The 21,564-nt window shown below is 44.2% G+C and overlaps 1 long non-coding RNA gene and 1 other non-coding gene across 2 annotated transcripts; one reads left to right on the top strand and one right to left on the bottom strand.

Moving 5' to 3' along the window:
* The first annotated feature begins 897 nt into the window (after positions 1-897).
* On the top strand, positions 898-19,887 carry LOC126526027 (uncharacterized). Its single transcript, XR_007598441.3, has 3 exons — positions 898-1,247; positions 2,012-2,123; positions 15,067-19,887. It is a non-coding gene; the product is annotated as an uncharacterized lncRNA (long non-coding RNA).
* TRNAS-GGA (transfer RNA serine (anticodon GGA)) lies at positions 2,508-2,582 on the bottom strand. Its single transcript has one exon. It is a non-coding gene; the product is annotated as a tRNA-Ser (tRNA).
* Positions 19,888-21,564: the final 1,677 nt, after the last annotated feature.

Genomic DNA, 21,564 nt, shown 5'->3' with positions numbered 1-21,564 from the left:
AATGCAAGGTCATGCAAACGCCTCGTGGGTTCTATCGCAGATGCAGGTAAATCACAAAGATAACCAGGAAACACTACGTAATCGCGTTTATTCGCTGGAACGCACTGCAGCCACTTGGCTGTAAAAACATCGTACACCACCGCACATTTCTAGTACACACCACGTAGGACACATGTACGCTGCAGATATATGTGTTTTTTTCTGAGGAATGTTCGTGAGTCGCACGATAAACACAGAAGGCACGGGCGACAGGCGCGCAACCCGCGCACATTGAACACACCGGCAGGAAAGCAAATGCGGACGACACCGGTGTAACCTGCGCTACACGAGTGATGAACCCTGGTAGATTTGATGCTTTCCGACTGAAACAGCTACAACACGCTCGGAAACATCGCACGCTGCACAAGCGTACACCTGATACCGTGTCAACAATTCCTGAGGCTACAGTTGATGTTGATGACAGCAGAAAGAACGAAGTGACAACGCACGTAGCACGGGCAGGAGCTCATAACGCCATGAAAAAACTTCAATACAGCTGACTTGAAGTGCGGTTCTCGGAGGCCATGCTTTTGCTGGCTGCATACGGCAGAAGTTGTTCAAAATCGAAAATACGCCATAAAATTTTTTTCTACAGTAAAGTATAGCGTGCAATATAGACGCTTCAATGTTCGTTTTTTTGTCTCGCAACTATACGTAGTTGGGCGCAATACGGCACAAAATGAGCGGGTACTGGTTAATATTAAGGCATCACGGGGGCCACACAACCGCAAAGGTCTACAGATGACGCTCGCCCCATGCGATCGGTTGGTGGCGCAACCCACCACCCTGTTTCAAAGAAGACGCTCATAGCATTCATTCGTCTACTCTGCTCTCTATTTTGCAATTGCCGGTCGCCGGGCGGTTGCGCGAGCCGTTGTGGCGTGTTTGTCTAATCGTGTGGTTTTGTGTTTGGTGTAACGAAATGTGACTTAGTTCGCGAACACAGAAGTTCCAGAAGATAGCTTGTGTCTCTCTGAAACTCGCCATATGCGTGGCGTGCCAGGCAAATGGGGACCAACGATTTTCATGCCCTGGAGTGCGTTCTCTTTTGTGTCTGGTTGCGGGAAGTTCGCTGGACGTCGCAAAGAAATAATGTGTATTATTAGCGTGCCTCAGCTCGTCCACTACGTAACGGCGTGTAGACTGGGAGTCGACGCAGCACCGGCAACTTGGAGAGCGCTTTTCGACCGCGTCGTACCATTCAAAAGGTAAGTAATCGTGCTTGCTAACCACACGTGTATTGTGCGTGCACTCGTGTGTGCACAGAGTGCACGAGCGTAGAATAGAACCAATAGAACTGCCACGGCAACAGTGGAACCCGTGCTGATGCTTGCTGAGCGCTGGTTGTCAGAATTAGCTAGGCAAGTTTATTGTCTTAATGCGAAATTGAAAATCATTATAAGCGTTTTCTTCCGTTGAGAAATATTACGTTCGGAAATAATCGTGTTCATCATGTGCGCCTGTGCGTGAGCTCCCGCTTTTCTGCTTAAGTTGCATAACAACGCTCATCTGCATTTTAACAGATTCTTACTGCAATGACGTTTCCTCGCGTATAAATGCTTCTACGTTGTAAATAATCTGTGCTTACGCGGTTCTGAATTTACGAGCAGTTTTGGAAAAAGAAAAACGTAAGCAGTCAAAGCTTGCAACAGGTGCAGATTACTAAATATTTTTAAGACAAGATGTGTTGACATAACTTATGCATAACTAAACATGACCCGAGACAGTTGCTTAAACTAAGTCATGAAAAAATTGAATTGGTATGTAAACAAAGATTCTTTGTAATGTGTTGCTGCTGTGTGTGTGTTAAAAATTTTACGGTGATGAAGGGGTCCCTCTGTTGCCACCCTTCATTAATGCAAACATTATTTTCGTGACTATTTTAGATGCTCCTTGCATGTGTTCACACTGTGACAGCGTTAATGTGCCACTGCTATAAATTAACTGCGAACTTTCCGAACTTATTTTGTAGTGACGAGGCCGTAACCCACACCAGTGTCCACATAATGGAGGAGCCAGCAGAAATGCAGGGAAACCTTGAATGACTGCCATAGCGCAGTGTGTAATCTGATTGCTTGGTTCAGGTATGTATGATGTGTATGTGTTCCAAAGAGTAGGACCTCAGTATCATTCGTGAATAAGTTTATCAACATATTACTCAACACAGCTTACTAAGTAGGCTAAGTATTTTTGCAACTTGCTGCTTATTTGTGTTCATAGCTGTTATTGTTTTCTATATAAAACTAGATCTAACATGTCCTGATGTTAAGTATTTTTTCTTGCATCAATTGCTTGGCTGCAATTTAAATTTCATTTTTGTTTGACAGAATAGTTCTTGCGGAAACCCGCAAGGTGGAGAGAAGTAATTAATAAAGGGAAAATCAGACATCCACCCATTCATTGCAATTCTCGCAAAGGAAACCCGTACAGGTTCCTCGAAAGAAAAGCCTCGAAGTTCAAGAAAAATTCGTCATGGTCCGGGACTCGAACCCGGGACCACTGCCTTTCCAGGGCAGCCACTCTACCATCTGAGCTAACCAGGCGGCTAGCAAATGGTAGGGTGAAGTCAAATTTGTCAACAGCTGACAAATTCTGTCTGATTTTCCCTTTATTATTTTTGAAAGAGCGTAGGTTTGGGCATGTTGGCATTCCATAACTTTTAGGTTTTTGGCGCACAGAAAGGGGTGAGAGACAGAGGTACGACGCGGACACAGCGCTAACTTCCAGCAATTGTTTTATTCTACGAAGCGGTACACATATATGTAGGTAACAGACAACAGCGTACGCATGCGCATATGTACTGGTTTCTAATCAAATGAGACAGCAACGAGACATGTGTAATGGAAAGTTAAGATGATATCGAAGATGAAAAAGCGACCATGCATAGCCAAAAAATTTTGTGTAATTGCAAGATTAAAATGCCATCTCCGTCAAGCCACCCTCTGTGACGTTTAAAAAATCGAATTTTTTTTTGAAAGATCGATTGAAGGCGTGCTAACACAGATTATTGAAGTGGCGAAGATCGCTAGTTTGGGGAACGCTCGTGTTAGCGCACCTTCAATCGATCTTTCAAAAAAAGAATTTGATTTTTTTAACGTGTCACAGAGGGTGGCTTGATGGAGATGGCATTTTAATCTTGCAATTACAAAAATTTTTTCGCTATGCATGGTTGCTTTTTCATCTTCGATATCATCTTAACTTTCCATTACATGTCTCGTTGCTGTCTCATTTGATTAGAAACCAGTGCATATGTGCATGCTTATGCTGTTGTCTGTTACCCACAAATATGTGTACCGCTTTGTACAATAAAACAATTGCTGGAAGTTAGCGCTGTGTCCGTGTCGTACCTCTGTCTCTCGTCCCTTTTTGTGCGCTAAAAGCATAAAAGTTATTATTTTTGCTTAGTACACGGTGTATTTCTGACTTTTTTATTTTGGCTTTATTGTTTTGAAACTGTTTCCTATGCTGCAGCTTTTATTTCCTTCTTCTTTTCTGTTTATTCTACACGCTTGTGCAGTTTCTGTGCACATAAGAATTCAAAGTGTAGTGGGACAACTATGTTGCATGTCTAAGCACATGGCGTGCTTACCATTGTTTAACATTCATATTTGCCATTATTTATCTCTTGTTCCCAGAATAACTGCCACTGGCAAATACACATTTGATGAGCCGGAACTTTTTGAAATGATACATGAAGGTCATTATTCACTGTGCTGCAGTTACTGCTGTAACATATGGGTAACAGCACAAACATGATCAGAAGAAGGGGGACACATACACACAGTGCTGGCTAATAACTGGTTTTATTGGCAAGGATAGCACACCTTATATATGCCAGTGAAGCAAAGGAAATGAAGGGGAAAACACGTCAAGGGTGATAGCGTGCTAACCACGCAAGCACAATACAGCCAACCAAGCGCAACAATATGCAAACAATTATTTTTCTTTGCCGTCTGAAGCCCCGGTAGCCACATGTAGAAGATCAAATTCAGCATCACAGAGAGCAAGGGAAGGAGTGCTAAAGCACCTGCTACCAAATTTTCTAATGTAGTAGGCTTCTAAACTGATGCGTGCGGTCGTGTCACTGCCCTTTCCTAGAATCGTCTCTTTCAACCAGGCCACCCATTCAGTATACTTGCTAACGTTCGCAACTAAATGTGCATATTTATCATCTAGTTTCTTTTTTTCACTTTTTGAGCGTGTTCCCTTAAACGGTCATTGACACATCGACCAGTTTCGCCGACGTAAACCATCCCACATGACATGGGGATGCAATACACCACTCCAGTGGAACATTTTACTAACAGCGGTTGGTGGTTCTTCTGGCATCCACGTTTTCTGGCGTTACAGATATGTGGACACAACTTTCCCAGCTTAATTGGGGCAGAGCAACAAATTGACACGCCGTGCCTACTTGCCACCTTCTTAAGATTGTGGGAAAATTTATGGATGTAAGGGACCACCTCTGTCTTACGTGCCTTCCATTGATCCTCAGCCAGTGTACTTCCTGATCCTCACTTGAATTTTGGAAGTGGGATTTCAGAAACGGCAGTCAAGACCAAGACGGGGAACCTGCAGCCAAAGGCGGCTTGCCTGATTATTAAACGTGGGCTTAATCTGAGGTGGGCACGATTTTTGGAGAGCTGATGCCATACACAACACCGCTATACCTCTCTTAATTGTCTTGGAGTGTGCAGAGTCAAAGGGCAGCAACTTCTTAGCTCGTCGGTAGTAGCCCCAGCAAACATGTCCATCACAGAACATGATTTCTAGGTCTAAAAACTGTAAACTTGAAAGGTCCGGGAGTTAATGGGTGAAATGCAACCCATGTCTATGTTTGCTAAAAATGGAAAATATTTTGCCTAATGTAGAGGGGTAGGGGAAGGTAGGCTGCTTTTTTAAAAGCACTAAAACATTCTCAACATACCTAAAAAATTTTAAAACTGGCATCCATTAAACATCTGTTCCAGTGCATTTTCCACCTTGGCCAGAAAAATGTCAGAAAGAATAGGGGCTACGCAAGAGCCTATGCAGATGCCATCGCGCTACAGAAATGACTACTCGTGAAATACAATAAATGTAATTAATTTAGGGAAAATTAGGTATCCACCAAATCATAGCAATTGCTACAAAGGAAACCCATGCGGGTTCCTTAAAGAAAAGCCTCGCAGTTGAAGAAAAATTTGTCCTAGTCCGGGACTAGAACCCAGGACCACTGCCTTTCCAGGGCAGCCACTCTACCAGCTAACCCGGTGGCTAGCAGGTAGTAGGGTAGCAGATGTCAATCGTAGCAATTAATTGCTACGATTGAGTGGATGTCTCATTTTCCCATAATTAATTACTTATCTCCACCTTGCGGGTTTCCGCAGAACTATTACCACAATAGAAGTAGAGTTCAAATGAAACTGCAATAATGATAGAAAGTTATGAACGGACAAACCGACAGTGTTCTGGAAGGATACGTCGCCATTATTTTCAATGCAGTCTTTGATACACGCTAGCAGTTGATTCTGCGGGACAGAATGAAACAAGTCTTGCACGTCTGCTGAAAAACCGAAACCAACATGATCATTTCCCTTTAAAATCTACTACTGCGACTGATTGCTTTAGAAGAAATGGGTCGTTCAAAGCTAGCGTCTTCAGCTTCTTAGCAAAAACTGGCCAACACACTTCTGCCACGATCCCTCTTCACTAACAGTAGTGCTAAATGGAACTTCGGGCTTATGTGTCTTGGCTGTGAAAAACCCCCTCAAACTGTTCCCTCTGCTGTTAGATATGTCCCTGGCAAAATTTTTGAGGTCTAATTGCTTACAAAACTCAACGAACTTAGTTTTTACTTGCACTTCACTTTTCTCTCCAGGGTCAAAGTTCTTATTAGCCGCTACCAAACCTTTTTTATTGTAAGTTGGCCAAAATAATGAACCCACCCTGCTTGTCAGCTTGCATAAGCATCAGGTTGTTACTCTTAAAAAAAGAGATGTCATTCAACAATCTAGTACGGTACGAGTCCGGGGTTTTCGGAGCAAACTTTCGCAGGCAGTCAATACCTTCAAGAAGGCAGCTGTCCCGATTATCATCTTTTCCTGAGTGGCCACTTTTCGATTCATTGCAGTGATATCATGCACAGGAACATCAGCTTGGACCCCAAATTTGGATCCTTTCTGCAGATGTTGCATAATCTTCTCTGGTATATGGATGTCCCCCATGACGCTGACATTGCTTCCATCTTGCGTCATTTTCTTGTCTCCTGTACAACAGAGCAACATATTCAAGATGCACCTCCACCTGCACTCCATGAGCTGTGCCACTAGGCGCTTCAAAGACGCGAGCTTCTAAATCACAAGCCAGTCAGGATGGTCCTTAAATCACAGAAGGTGCAACCTGTCCTGAGCGACTTATTCTGCAAAGTCTTTTCACGTGCCCCCACGCTGGTTTCACAGGGCCGAAGAGGGCACTTACTTCGTTATGGACGAGTCATTTCCGGATGGAAAAGGCGAACTGTCTTGACTAGCATGTTGCATGGGTGATGTGACTGAGTAGAAGGTTGATGGTGGAAAAGGTGCCTTACAACCTTACAAGAGGAAGGAAAGACACTTCACCTTTTGCATCCGGAAAGGACTCGTCCCTAATGAAGTAAGTACCCTCTTCAGCCTTGTGAAACCAGTGTGGGGGCATGTGAAAAGATTTTGCAGAATAAGTCACTCAGAACTGTGACAACAAGTCCAACTTTTTCAGGACTGGTTCCATCTTCTGTGTTTTAAGGACCATCTTGATTGGCTTGCGATTAAGATGCTTGCATCTTGAATGAGTTGCTCCGGTGTTCAGGAGGAAAATGACGCAAGATGGAAGCAATGTCGTCATGGGGGACGTCCACATACCAGGGAAGATTATGCATCATCTTCAGAAAGGATCCAAATTTGGGGTCCAAGCTGATGTTCCTGCACATGATCTCACTGCATTAAATTGGAAAGTGGCCACTCAGGAAAAGATGATAATCGGGACCACCGCCTTCTCAAAGGTGTTGACTGCCTGCTAAAGCTTGCTCCAAAAACCCCGGACTCGCACCATAGTAGATTGTTGAATGACATATCTTTTTTTAAGAGCAACAACCTGATGCTTACGCAAGCTGACAAAGAGAGTGGGCTCATCGTATTACCCAAGTTAGAGAAATTTATTTACAAAAAGGCAGAGGTCGGCCTGAGCTATAACTTGCTCTGGCCTGCTACTCTACACTGGGGAAGAGGGACGGGGAGGGAAAGGGCTGATGAATGATGATGGTATAAGGAAGAGATGCGTATATACAAATTCAGAGTTGTGGCCTCTCTAAAGCCGTGCGTCCAGCCCAGTGGCTTGGAGAAAAGCTACAGCGGCTCTTGTTACCAGGGCTGCGCTGTTTGCATTAGGCCAAGGACCTAAAAGAAACTCGTCCGATAGCGGTCTCTCATGGATCTTTGCAATGGAAGAGACAAGTTGCTGTCGTTCTTGCGCGTAGGTGGGACACACACAAAATATATGTTCAAGCGTTTCTGGCACCTCACAGAATTCAGTTTGGGCTAGTATCACTGGCACCTATCATATGTCTATAACGGTTGGTGAATGCGACACCAAGGCGAATCCGGTGCACCATGCTCGTGTGGCTTCTTTTGAGCTTGTGAGGCATACGAAATTTCATTTCTTGGTCCCATTTGTGTAATCGTTTGTGTCGTCGATCTGGTTGGGTCCAGTGTTTCTAACGTAGAGTTGCGGTTTACGCGACGAAGTAGGACGTTTGTGTCTGCACGTGAGAACGGAATGCGTACTTTACAAGCATTATCTAAAGCAGTTTTCGCTTCAGCTTCTGCCTGTTCGCTCCCGATCAGGCCACAGTGTGAGGGTATCCACTGAAAGGTGACATTGTGGCCATATCTAGTTGCGTGGTCGAGCCGTTCTGTAATTTCTATAGCCATGGAATAATACGGGCCCCGTCTGAGGACACAGTCAATCGTTTGAAGAGCTGGCTTGCAATCGCAGAATATTGTCCATGCGTGAGGAGGCTCCTCGGAGAGAAATCGAAGTGCCTCCTGGATAGAAACAAGTTCTGAGGCAGGCAGTTGATGTTGAGCTATGGCCTAGTTTAAACCGCCGAGCAATGATCATATGTGGAATGACGAAGGCTGCAGTGGAGGCATATGGTGTGACAGCCATCGGTATACACGTGTGCAGTATCTCCGTACTTTGCAGAAATGTGCCACAGGGCAAGTTGCCTGAGGCCAATAGATGCAACGGATATGACTTTTTAGTAATTCCAGGTATCTGCAATGTAACGACAGGTTTAGGCAGAACCCACGGGGGTATTCTTGGAATACAGGCGGGAGAAAATCTCGATTGCAAAACGCGTTGATGGCGCGATATAGTCCTTGAAAAGCTGGAACCTGGGTGGGTGGCAGGGAGCGATGACAGAGGATGGTGCCTGTGTCGGGTCAACACGCGAAGGTACATTCGAAGAGGCTCGCAGAGCAAGTATACCCCAATATGACAAGTAAGAGCTTCCGCTATTGTTCCATTGGTTGACGTGCATCGTGGGAGGCCTAAACATGTGTGCAATGCTTGAGCTTGAATGCTCTCCAGCGCGCGCACACAGCTAAGTCTCATGCTTGAGAGCGCCGGAATGCTGTACCATATATACCCTACGAATAGTGCTTGGTACAGTTGGAGTAACGACGACTCCGAGGGGCCCCATCTTGTTCCTGCAACAATGCGAAGGACGTGAACAAAACTCTTCAGCTTTGACTTCAGTGCGGCGACATGTCTTGACCAAGATAATCCCCGGTCTATGACTACACCAAGGAATCTGTGGTGTGTAACCGTAGGTATCGCTACTCCGTTAATGATTATCGGATACCTGGTCATTTGTTTTCGCGTGAATGTAATCACAGAACATTTTTCTGTTGAGAGTTGGAGGCCTTGACGCCGCAGATACTTAGCTGTGATTGTCACTGCACGTTGAAGCCTAGCACGCATTTGGGGACAGGTGGCTCCAGATGTCCATATGCATATGTCGTCCGCATATGCGCTAATCTTCACCGTGCTAGGAAGTTCGGATGCAAGGCCAATCAATGCAACATTGAAAAGAGTTGGACTGAGAACTCCTCCTTGTGGAACACCTCAATGTATATGGTACTGTCCGGTGTCACCATCACTTGTCGACATATACACCGTGCGGCCACTGAGGTAGCTAACAATCCATGCATATAGCCGGCCACCGACGTCTAAATCTTCCAGTGCATCAAGGATTGCATAATGGAGTACATTGTCGTATGCACCCTTAATATCCAGAAAAACAGCTCCAACTAACCGACGGCGACTTCTTTCTTGTTCAACAGTGGATACCAAGTCAATAACACCGTCAATGGAAGAACGGCCTCTTCTAAATCCATGCATAAAATCAGGAAAGCAATTATTTTTCTCTAGAAACCATTCCAGCCTTGACAAGACCATTCTTTCCATTACTTTGTCGGCGCAACTGGCTAAGGTGATCGGTCTGCAGGAGGAGAGCTCGTTAGGGTATTTCCCCGGTTTAAGTAGGCCTACAACGCAACTGCATTTCCAAGAATCTGGAACATTTCCTGTCTCCCACGTCATATTATAATAAGATAGAAGAACACGTCATGATTCGATGCCAAGATGGGTCACGTCGGCAGCAGGACCAGACGGAATCCCATACGTTACCCAAGGGAATTTACAATGAAAAATGTTTGGTAGCGGCTAATAAGAACTGTGTCCCTGGAGAGAAAAGTGAAGTGCGAGGAAAAATTAAGTTCGTTGAGTTTTGTACCAATTATACCTTGGAAAGTTTGCCAGGGACATATCTAACAGCAGAGGGAACAGTTTGAGGGGGGTTTTCACAGCCAAGACACATAAGCCCAAAGTTCCGTTTAGCACTATTGTTAGTGAACAGGGATCGTGGCAGAAGTGTTAGCCAATTTTTGCTAAAGAAGCTCAAGGCGCTAGCTTTAAACGACCCATCACTTTTAAAGAAATCAGTCGCAGTAGTACAGTTTTTAGAGCGAAATGATCATGTTGGTTTCGGTTTTTCGGAAGACGTGCAGGAGTTGTTTAATTCTGTTCCACAGAATCAACTGCTAGCATGTGTCAAAGAGTGCATAGAAGATAACGGCGACGTATCCTTCCAGAACACCGTTGGTTGGGCCGTTCATAATTTTCTATCTTTATTGGAGTTTTATTTGAACTCGACTTTTATTGTATTTGACAAGCAGCTGTTTTTGCAGTGCGATGGCATCTGCATAGGGTCTTGCGTAGCCCCTAATCTTTGTGACATTTTTCAGGTAAAGGTGGACAACACACTGGAACAAGTGTTTAATGGGGGGCCAGTTTTAAAAATTTTTCGGCATGTTGACACTTATTTGGTGCTTTTATAAACAGTAGCCCACCTTCACCTACCCTCTACAGTAGGCAAAGTGTTATCTATATTTAGCAAACATAGACGTGAGTTGCCTTTCACCCTTGAACTTCCGAACCTTTCAATTTTAGTTTTTATACGTAAAGATTACGTTCAGTGATGGACATGTTGGCTGGGCCTCCAACCCACGGCCTAAGGAATTGCTGCTCTTTCACTCGGCACACTCCAAGACAATTAAGAGAAGTATACAGGTGTTGCGTATGGAATAGGCTCTCCAAAAATCGTGCCCACATCAGATTAAGCTCAGTTTTCATAATCAGGTAAGCCGTCTTTTAGCTGCAGGGTTCCCCATCTCGGTCTTGACTGCCATTTCAGAAGTCCTCCTTGAAAAGTTCAAGTGTGGATGTGGAAGTGCAATGGTTGAGGATCAACTGAAGGCACCTAAGACAGAGGTGGTCCCTTACATCCACAAACTTTCCCACAATCTTAAGGTGGCAAGTAGGCACGGTGTGCCAATTTGTTTCTATGCCCGAAATGAGCTGGGAAAGTTGTGTCAACGTATATGTAATGCCAGAAAATGTGGATGCCAGAAGAAGCACCAACCGCCGTTAGCAAAATGTTCCACTGGAGTGGTGTATTGCATCCCCATGTCATGTGGGATGTTTTCTGTCCGTGAAATTGCTCGCTGTATCAATGACCGTTCAGGGGAACACCCTCAAAAACTGAAAAAAAAAAAAACACTAGATGAGAAATATGCACATTTAGTTGCGCACGTTAGCAAGTATACGGATTGTGTGGCCCAGTTGAAAGTCACGACGATTCTAGGAAAGAGCAGTGACAAGACTGCGCACATCAGTTTAAAAACCTTCCACATTAGAAAATTCGGTAGCAACTGTTTAGCACCCCTCACTTTGCTCTCTTTGATGCTGAATCTGATCTTCTGGGTGCGGCTATCGGGGCTTCAGATTGCAAAGGAAAAGAAAAATAATTGTTTGCGCTTTGTTGTGTTTGGTTGGCTTCATTGCGCTTGTGAACTTGGCACACTGTCACCCTTGACATGATTTTCCCTTTCATTTCCCTTGCTTCACTCTGGCATATACAGGGTGTCCCACATAACGTGAGCCAAGAATTTAAAAATGAAAGGCACGTGTGAAGGGAATTGAACGAAACCCATACTATTCGCAATAGCCTATAGTAACTCAGACAATTTTTTGTTTTCCCCATAACTTGCTAATTAAATAAGTTTAATTGCAGAACTTTTAGTTATTGGCTGAGGACCCCAAGTGTGGTACGCAGATTTGTAGAGCACCTTCAGAAACCACCGATCGAGTTCTTTCCTTTACTAAATGTCTCATGTAGTCCGTTTTTCCTGGTTGCAAAGAAAGCCCATGAAATATGATGAAGGCCACGTGATGGAACATAGTGGTATTGTGCTGCTCTCAAGCGTGCGTTCGGTGAACAAGGTTGGCTGCATCGTGACTGGTGACGAGAAAGTGGCAGGGCATTCTTTATCTCATTGGCACCGCTCCGCCTGCAGCATGCATTTTCGCCATCATCCGACGGGAGCCGACCTTGTTCACCGAAGGCACGCTTGAGAGGAGCACAATACCACTGCGCAAGCACTCTGTCACGTGCCTTGTTTCATATTTCGCGGACTTTCTTTGCAACTCAGAAGAAATGACTATGTGAGACGTATCGTAAAGCAAACAACTCGATCGGTGGTTTCTGAAGGGGCTCTACAAATCTGTGTGCCATACTTGCACCTGCTTTTTTTTTGTTGTGCACTTACACTTCTGTGGTCTCTTAAGCACTGTAGTCGTGTGACAGCTGAAGTATTGCAGTAGTGTCGAAGTTAGCGTGCTACACTATGCCGACACATACCTATCACCGTATTCGTGCATTTTCCGAGAACCAGCTGTGTTCACTAGGTGAAATTTGTAGTGTCCTTATGAGTTTGCCATTCAGTTCATGTAACTTTTCAGGACAGAATTTGCACAGGGAGGGAAGGGAGACCATACAACATGACTGGTGCTATGCATCAGATTTAGATTGTTCATCTGTTTTTTTCACCTCTGGTAACGGAATGGCCAACAATAACAGTAAGGAATATCACTTAAATACTGGGACGTGTCAGTCCGCTCTCATTATGATTCTGTGGAAAAGAGGAACACTCTCTAAATGACACAGAATAGCAATCACTCTGTGCTTTCTAATTCTATTTGTTTGCAACATTTGCCCTCATTCTAAAAGAACGTTTGTGCAGTACAAGTGCACATGCAGTGTAAATATTTTCTGTATTCCTTCCCATAAAATAAACATTTAAACATTGAATTGGTAGCTTTTGTGCGCTGTGGTCTCTCTTCTGTCCCTTGTGTTGTATGCAAAAGTTAAACATGAACATGCACCAACTTTCTCAGTTACTCGTCGGTCAGTGTTGATAAACTCACAATGTTTCCAGCCAGAACATTCTTACCATTTATGTCACATCCAGTCAGTATAGTACTACTCTGGCTTTTCATAAAGCATGCTAATATCTACTTCTGCATTTATAGTTTATGTAATGATAGCCTAACAGCACAAGCCAAAAGTTGTAGAGATACAAGCCGTCTAATTGCTCAGAGGGTGATCAGAGGCGGATACTAAGAGAGCTCTTCTGATTGGCTGGTACAACCTGTACCACACAGTAACTTTCTCTTGAGCGACTTGGTCATTGCTAAATGCCATGCTGTTGTAGTGCAACAAACTGCAAAAAGAAAGATACAAAAGGAAAGAAAGATGGCACTACACTTACAACTGTTTATTAGGCACAAAACTTGCTACATATATATTGCGCACACTCTTGACATCAGGGGCAGCAAAAAGAGCAAGTGACAGGTCATGTTGTTTGTGTGAAACCCAACAATTTCATTTCCACATCATACAAAAACATATGTTTGACTAACACATGCTTGACCACTGATCTGAATGTGATATGCCTCTAGTAGTTCCCGCGCGGTTTTATCTCTACTCATACCTGGGATTCTCACCTCAGAAAAACGTGGCTTACAGGAGCACGATTTGCAATGTGCAGAGAGATGGGTGTTCATATCCTTTTTTAAATTGTTTTTGTTCCCTCATTCGGTCATTCACACAATGGCCAATCTGTCCGACATAGGTTTTCCCATAACTTAACGGTGTCTGGTAAATCACGTGGACTGCTTTTCCACATAGCTTTTTTGTCTAGTTTCAAGCATCGTGTCCAGCAGCTTTTAAATGCCAGATTTCCTCATTCGGTCATCACCTAGTGGCAGAAACCTCGCTGCAGCAACTCAAATGTTACAATAATCCGAAGGGGAGTGAGGGAAGTAAGCACGATTCCCAAAGAAAGGCTCAAGTGGCTCCTTATTACCACAGGGTGAGCCACAGCCTCAAGGCAGCGAACAGGTATGAGGTACCTGTTGTTTTCTTCCTCGAACACGCTGTCTTGCCTATGTCCCCGAATCATAGAATGTGCAGTGCAAATGTACGAAGTCAAACATGCAAAGTGCTACGTGGAAAAGTGTTCCACTGCTGTGGTTTACCAGATACATGTACCGCTAAGTTACAGGAAAACCTACATCGGGCAGACTGGCCGTTGTGTGAACGACTGAATGAGGGAACATGCAAACAATTCAAAAGCGCATATGAATGCCCATTTTTCTGTGTATTGTATACCGTGCTGCTGTACTGTAAGCCAAGTTGTTCTGTGGTGAGAATCCTAGGTAAGAGTAGCGATAAAACTGCGCAGGAACTGCTAGAGGCATGTCACATTCGTATAACTGGTCAAGCGTGTGTTAGTCAAACATCTGTTTTGTTATATGATGCAAAAAGAAATTGTTGGGTTTGACGAAAACAAGATGATCTGACACTTGCTCTTTTCTTCCCCTGATGTCGAGAGTGTGCGCGGTATATATGTAGCAAGTTTTGTGTCTAATAAACAGTTGAGTGTGGCGCCGTCTTTCCCTTTTTTCTGTCCATTAGAACCTTTCTTTTTCCAGTTTTTCGTGCTACACCATGCCGTACAACCTGTACCACTTTCTACGCTTCACAAAGCTGAAAGTCAACTTGGGCTCACTGAAAGTCGTTGTGTATTGCTTGTGTAGTCTCTTTAAAGATTACTTTCAAACAGAGGTAAGCCATATAATTTTGTGTGGAGCCCCTACACTAATGCCACTGGACATACTTCTTTTTGCTGCCAGCAGTTAGTGACATAAAACCAATGGCTGATTGCACAAACAATAAAGATGCATAAAAAATGCTTGATGTCAGATTTCTCAGGTTCCTGTAAACAAAGCAAATTAGCTGCTTTAATGAGAAAGTTTGGCAGACTGGGTGGGAATAGAACCTGGGGTGTGAAACAAGGACACTTCTGTGATGCCACAATATCCATGTGCTTTTGGAAGTAACCGTTGCAGATGTAAACGCTACTGAGGGTGAGCTTTGTGTTGTGCCAAGAACTAGGTCTTTAAAAATCGGTTGTCAGTCCCTTTAAGGTGTGCCTACTGTGTGTCATATCGTGCACGTCACATTGCAGCCATCTGGTTCACTAAAGATGCTTTCACGTTCCCACACCTAAGCAGTCTTAACGTGTCTCTGCCCTTTTATTGCAGGTACACCTAGCAAATGTATACATTGACGAGGAGTGGCACCTGCTCTAGTGCCATGGCTAGGACTCCCTGTTCTGCAAAGAACTGGCGAAACTGGTGTGCGGAGTTCTGGCACTCAGGATAGGAGCATCACAGGGGCTCTTTGGTGGTGCTTCCTGAACGACCGCAATTTCATTGAGAAGCCGGCATTGAGCCTCCATGAATTGGAATCTGTGGACAGTATCATCGACATTGTTTCAAATTTGTTTGTGTAATGTTTGTAACAATACATGTATTACAGCGAAATGATTAATTTTCCAGATGCACTTGATGCATATCTTTCGAGATGTGGTGCCCCTGAGGAGGAGAAATCGCGGTGCTCAAAATGGACCGTAGCCTAGCAGACATGCTGAGAGAAATTAAGTAAGCGTGTAATTGCAAACATGTGTACATGCAGTAAACCTCATTAATTTGAACTCGTGGGGGCCATGCGAAATGTCAGGACTAAGCAAACGCAACCAAAATGGTTTAAAATATATATTTATGTTTCGGCTTCCCACGGGAGCCTTGTTCACAATGAAACCAGCAGCAGAGTAGGTAACGTTCTTATCTGCAGCTCAAAACATGATTAAGGTACTTGGCATACATGGACATAGATGATTAGAGATTCAAGATAAAGACGCGTAAAATGATTTCATTCCTTAACAATCAAGCGATATTTTTCCTAGCTAATTGTGACGTAGTTGCGCAGTGCTTGGCCAGGGCATTCGATGCAAAGTATCGTTTCTGGACATCATTCCTGTGCTGTTTGTCTTTTTTTGGAGTTGCCGGTTTCTCCGATGTAGACGTACCGACAGTTCGCACACCGAAGGACCTACACTACGCCTGGGAACTTGCCCTTTTCCGAACGGTCTTTCACATGCATGAGCTCGTGTTTATGTTTTGGAACGTGCACAGCCTGCACATCATATGACCACAACGCATGCAAGGGTCTCGCTTATGCAGGGGACCTATGGTATTGAAGCCCATTTTTCGGGGGGTCCAGGGAGGGTGGGTACTGCGCAAGCCAGCTGACACCCTACTGTGTCAATGGAGTACTCAGGGTATCCACAAGCCATCAATTCCCACTGCACAAGTGAATTGTCTGCCATGTGGTCTTCTACTGTTGTGCACACATTTTTCACCCAACGAAGGAGAGAGCAGACAACAGACCTCTTTTGCGAAGCAGGGTGCACCAATGTGTAGTTGAGGTAGCGCCCCGTGTGAGTTAGCTTCCTAAACACCTCGAATAACAGGTTTGGCCCTTTATGCTGCACGAGGCTGTCCAAAAATGACAGTTGGCCTTCAGATTCCACTTCTATGGTGAACTTAATTGCTGCTTGCATTACTGTTTAAGTGAGCCGTGAGGAGGTGAATATTCTGTTGTTGCAAAACTCTGAAACAGTCGACATATCTGAAAAAGACCTTAGGTGTCGATGTAAACGAGCTAACCTTGAGTTAAACCTCGACCTCTTCACGGCTCACTTAAACAATTGCAAGCAAAATTAGGTTCACCATAGAAGTGGAATGTGAAGGTCAACTGTCATTCTTGGACTCCCTTGTGCCACGCGAAGGGCCAAACCTGTTATTTGAGGTGTTTAGGAAGCTAACTGACACGGGGCGCTACCTCAACTACACATTGGTGCACCCTGCTTCGCAGAAGAGGTCTGTTGTCTGCTCTCTCCTTCGTTGGGTGAAAAATGTGTGCACAACAGCAGAAGACCACATGGCAGACAATTCACTTGTGTGGTGGGAATTGATGGCTTGGGGATACCCTGAGTACTTCATTGACTCAGTAGGGCGCCAGCTGGCTCACGCAGTACCCACCCACCCTGGACCCCCCCAAAAAACGGGCTTCAATACCGTACATCCGTGGCATAAGCGAGACCCTTGCTCATGTGGAAGAGCACGGCAGGAAGAACAAATCCTGACAGGCTTGCCAACTGTCACGAATTTCAGCGCTTCAGGAATGGACAGAGACGCAATGCAAATATGTTAAATATTTTTCCCAAGACACAATGTAACCCAAAACAAATGACCAGCAAAGTAAGTGTGCACAAAATATACCCTGTACACAAAAGAGATTAACAAAACTAGGTATATACATAATCAAAACAAATGAGAAATTAGCTGTATAATGTTTATAGTCTGACTGGCCAAGTGACAGTCCCCAAGAATTGAATGTTCTGACTCAGAGTAGCAGTGAACGTCGGCAAGGCGTGGTGCAAGATGTCAGCCTGCGTAGTTGCAACATGACGTAGACATAGACCGTTGTGAGTGACGAGGTTGTCGCCCCCTTACGAGACTTGCATTGCACAGGACGCAGTCTGGACTAGTCAGGCATTGTGTGGCCGACGTGGTCAGGTGATTGTGGCACTGGACAAGGCCGGTTATGGCAGTGTGGCGTTGGGTTGGGGTTGCAGAGCATAGTCATGGCGATGTAGTCAGGTCTTGGAAGCTGTTGTTGGCCAACTCTTGGATGTCCTCTCGTCTGTCCGTGGTCCCAAGCTACTACTTCCCATCTCCAAACACAGCTAGAGATGCAACTGCCTTGCTTCTCATCCATGTCAGCAATGCGCGCTCCTTGGTTTTCCTCCCCTTTTCCTTCAATTTTTCTCTGACACTTCACATGCTTCCTCACCTCATGTATCCATTCTCCATTTCACTGACCAATGTCGTCTGCTCCACATTATCGCACATGCTCTGCCGGTGACTCGTGACAGTGTGAAAAGGGAAAGCATGGCAGCAAACGTATCCACTTGTCAGTCAGCACTGTGTTTGTCTTTTGTTTTATCTCATCTGTTGGTACTGTTCCTTGCCAAGGTGGCCAAGGTATGTATTCAACATATGAAAAGAGTGCAGTGCAAACCGGAAAAGAGATGGTACCCTAGCTTGAATGGAAGCATACTTCGTTGACTTCAGTTGCACAAATGGCCAGGAGTGTACACCTTGAGACACTAGTTTATGGCATTGTAGGTCTTGAAGGCCGTGGAATTGGCTAACATGGCTAACACTTTTCTGCATGCTTCACTTGATGATTATCGTAAACCACAAGTGTTCTCAGCATTATGTTCAAATGCCTTATGCCATTTTAATGTGATGTTTAACATGCCTCCCTTCTCTGCTACTAGTGCACTTTTTATTTCGTTGCTTATATGTACCTTTTATTTACTTATTAGTTATGTGTAATATCTGCAGTGTCATTGTCTTACAGCGACACTGTTACGAGGTGTTTCACAATGGTTACAGTCTATATTCTTTTTTTAATTATGTGCAATATATGCAGTGCCATTGAGGCATCCAACATCTTAAGCGATGCTGTTAAGAAAAGTTACAATGTGGATGCAGCCACATTAAATGTAAATGCAACGCTGGTTCGGAGCCTTGAACTTGTTTTGAGACATAATTATCAACAATTATAAAATAAAAGTTGCCTGCATATACCTTGTTTGAATACATAGCTTATTTTCACGGTTTCTGAATAAGTAATTCATAATTTTTGTTTCTCGCATTTTATTATACTGGCTTTGTGTTAAAAGTCGGCAAGGACCTTGTACGGCTGCTGCCATAAAAGCAGATGCCAAGCTGCTGCTAGCCTGCATGCAGGCTATCACTAATACAACCAGCCTTGACCATGCTCGAGCGCAGCAGCACTTGCTGTGTGCAAGCAAGGCTGTGAGCCAGCAATCAGATCCCTTATTCCTCTGAAGGGTGTGAGAAATCTCTTATAACAGTGTTGTCAGATTGGCACAGTAAAACTTCATTTGGGCCTAGTTGGTACATAATTCTGAACTTAACGTTACAGCGCAGACACCTAAGACGAACCACAAAAAGCGCCAGTGTGTGTCGTGTCTTTTTGTGGTTCGTCTTAGGTGTTTGCGCTGTAATGTTAAGTTCAGATTGGCACACTTCTCTAAAAGATTTTTTTTTTTACTTTTTATCCTTCCCAAGATGTTACGGAATGAAGCTTCCAAAAGTTGTCATCTCAACTAGGCCACATGTTCTTTTATGATGCGGTCTTCAGCACTGCCTGTTTTTTGCCTTTAATCGTCAGAAGTGAGCCCATGGTGGTTCTAAGGCTCTGTAAGCCTTCTTGCACCAGCAGCATTGTCCAGGTGGAATATCAGTAAGGAAGTTTGGATGATGGCCATCAGAAGCCCACTTGTCATTATTCTGCCACTTTTGTTGCTTTTCTTGAGACTGCTTTTTCTTTCAATGTTATTGTGTTAAGAAATTTAAGCATGACCTATGTTTGGAGCTAAGGGCATGATCCACCGGCTTCAAAGTTCCTAGAGTCAGCCTGCGCAAGGAATTGTGAGGCGGTGCTGCTATTAAAAGCATGCACTTTCACCCGCTCTTAAAATCGGGGTACAATACAATGAACATTTTACCATCCCTTACGACTCTCTCTTAGCCACTATGTTTGCCTTTCGGTAATATGGGGGAAAAAAGCAAAGCTGAACTCTGCTTTATTTAGTCCACTCTGCCAGCTTGTCACAGTAAAAATGGCTCTGTTAGTGCCTACCAGAACTTTCATTTTCCTAATCATTTAATTTTGAAGTGCAATAAGTGTTTTGGCGTCTTCTCAACTTTTTGCTGCTTTAACTCTTGCACATGTCAATATTAATGAGAAGTGATGTCCTCTTTACCTTTTGTAGTACCACAGTCTAGATTTGTCAGAGAATGCACTGTTATAGCTACGTTATTTCTACAATAACTGTATTGCACCTTGTTCAGGCACTTGTGGCTGATTTCCATGTATTTTTTATGTACTTCATAAGGTCTGTGCTTAAACCTGCAGCTGGATGAGTTGCTTTCTATTCTTACTGTTTGGTTTGTGCAGATAACACATGGGCAAGAAAGAATCAAAAACCATTTAAGAGATTGTGCTTGCGTCGTCCATTTCTTCCTTGCCTCTGCTTATGCAATAAATTTATTTTCTACAAAGCACTACTTTGCTTACTTTTGTTTGCATCTTCTAGCTTGCAAACCAATATATTGTGTATTTCTCAGTGTGGAAACTCAATATTGAAAATTCTTAAATTGGCATACTAGCCGAGTCATGTGAACAGATACTCCCATATGTTCCTGTAAAACCTCCATGATCATTGTAAAGAAATACTATGGTACTTTGAAAAGCCTCCCTCGAATGTAAAAAAGTATTCCCATAGCTTCCTGCAAAAGCTCCGTGATGGATGTAAACACATGCTCCCATAATTCCCTGCATAAGCTCCTTGATGGAGGTAAACATATACTCCCATAGTTCCCTGCAAAAGCTCCGCGATGGAGGTAAACACGTGCTCCCATAGTTCCCTGCGAAAGCTCTTTGATGGAGGTAAACATATACTCCCATAGTTCCCTACAAAAGCTCCGCGATGGAGGTAAACATATACTCCCATAGTTGCCCGCAGAAGCTCCGCGATGGAAGTAAACATATACTCCCATAAGTACCTCCACAACCTCCGCGATGGAGGTAAACATATACTCCCATAGTTGCCCGCAGAAGCTCCGCGATGGAAGTAAACATATACTCCCATAAGTACCTCCACAACCTCCGCGATGGAGGTAAACATATACTCCCATAGTTGCCCGCAGAAGCTCCGCGATGGAAGTAAACATATACTCCCATAAGTACCTCCACAACCTCCGCGATGGAGGTAAACATATACTCCCATAAATACCTCCACAACCTCCGTTCAGCAGCGGAGTAAATCTTTTACTCCGCCTACCCGGAGTATATTTACCTCCCATCAGGGAATGCGCTAGAGGACAAGCCATTTACTCCCATCTCGGATCATTTTTGCTAACAGTGTAGTATTCGTTAGACTCGATATAGTCAGTGAGGCGGTTAAGCATAGCGTGCTTTGCCATCTTCCCAACAAACGACGTCAGGGAGATGGGCCTTATATTGTCGATGCTCGGCGCCTTACCTGGCTTGGGTATGAGTACTGTGTAGGCTGCTTTCTAGCTCTTGGGAATGAGGCTGCTGCACCAGATTTCACTCATCTTGTGTGTAAAAAACTTGATTGAGTCATCATCGAGATGCTTCAGCATATTGTTGGTGACTCCGTCGGGCCCAGGGGCTAATCTGGTGGTCAATCTCTTGCCTGCTTTTTTTTTTTCACCAATACCATAAACGTCTCTTGCTTATAGGACGGATGAATGGATGGATGGATGGATGGATGGATGGATGGATGGATGGATGGATGAATGGATGGATGGATGGATGGATGGATGTTATGAGCGTCCACTTTGGAATGGGGTGGTGGGTTGCGCCACCACGCTCTTGCTATTATACTGCCTTATGTCCTACCTAGGTAAAAAAGCAAAAAGGAAAAGAAAGAAACACACGATGAATTCCGATAACCAAATTTTCTGACCCCCTATGTGAACTTTGTTTTTGTACGTCTCCGTTTTTTGTCGTTTCCCTACTTTTCTTCCACCAATCTTCCAATCGCCTCTTACTAATCTGTATGGCGGACA

Source organism: Dermacentor andersoni, chromosome 6, assembly GCF_023375885.2.
Source record: "Dermacentor andersoni chromosome 6, qqDerAnde1_hic_scaffold, whole genome shotgun sequence".
Lineage (NCBI taxonomy): Eukaryota > Metazoa > Arthropoda > Arachnida > Ixodida > Ixodidae > Dermacentor > Dermacentor andersoni.
The sequence above is the reverse complement of the archived record's forward strand: the minus strand, read 5'-3'. Positions and strand labels throughout refer to the sequence as shown.